At 49.9% G+C, this 369-nt stretch overlaps 1 protein-coding gene across 1 annotated transcript in view; it reads right to left on the bottom strand.

The window, feature by feature from the left end:
* RAMP1 (receptor activity modifying protein 1) overlaps positions 1-369 on the bottom strand; it is a 41,735-nt gene that overhangs the window by 40,616 nt on the left and 750 nt on the right. The gene's annotated exons all lie outside the window — the stretch shown is intronic.

Raw genomic sequence — 369 nt, 5'->3', positions numbered from 1 at the left:
CAACACGCACACACAGAGTGGCAAGTCAACACACACACACACACAGAGATTGGCATGTCAACATGCACACACACAGAGTGGCAAGTCAACACGCACACACACAGAGTGGCAAGTCAACACACACATACACACAGATTGGCAAGTCAACACGCACACACAGAGTGGCAAGTCAACACACACACACACACAGATTGGCAAGTCAACACGCACACACACAGAGTGGCAAGTCAACACACACACATACACACAGAGTGGCAAATCAATGTGAACACACACACACACGCACAGAGTGGCAAGTCAACGCGCACACACACACACAGACTGGCAAGTCAATGCACACACACACACGCACAGATTGGCAAGTCAACA

Source organism: Oryx dammah, unplaced genomic scaffold (assembly GCF_014754425.2).
Source record: "Oryx dammah isolate SB20612 unplaced genomic scaffold, SCBI_Odam_1.1 HiC_scaffold_28, whole genome shotgun sequence".
Classification (NCBI taxonomy): domain Eukaryota; kingdom Metazoa; phylum Chordata; class Mammalia; order Artiodactyla; family Bovidae; genus Oryx; species Oryx dammah.
Note: the sequence above shows the minus strand (reverse complement) of the source record. Positions and strands in the feature narration are given on the sequence as shown.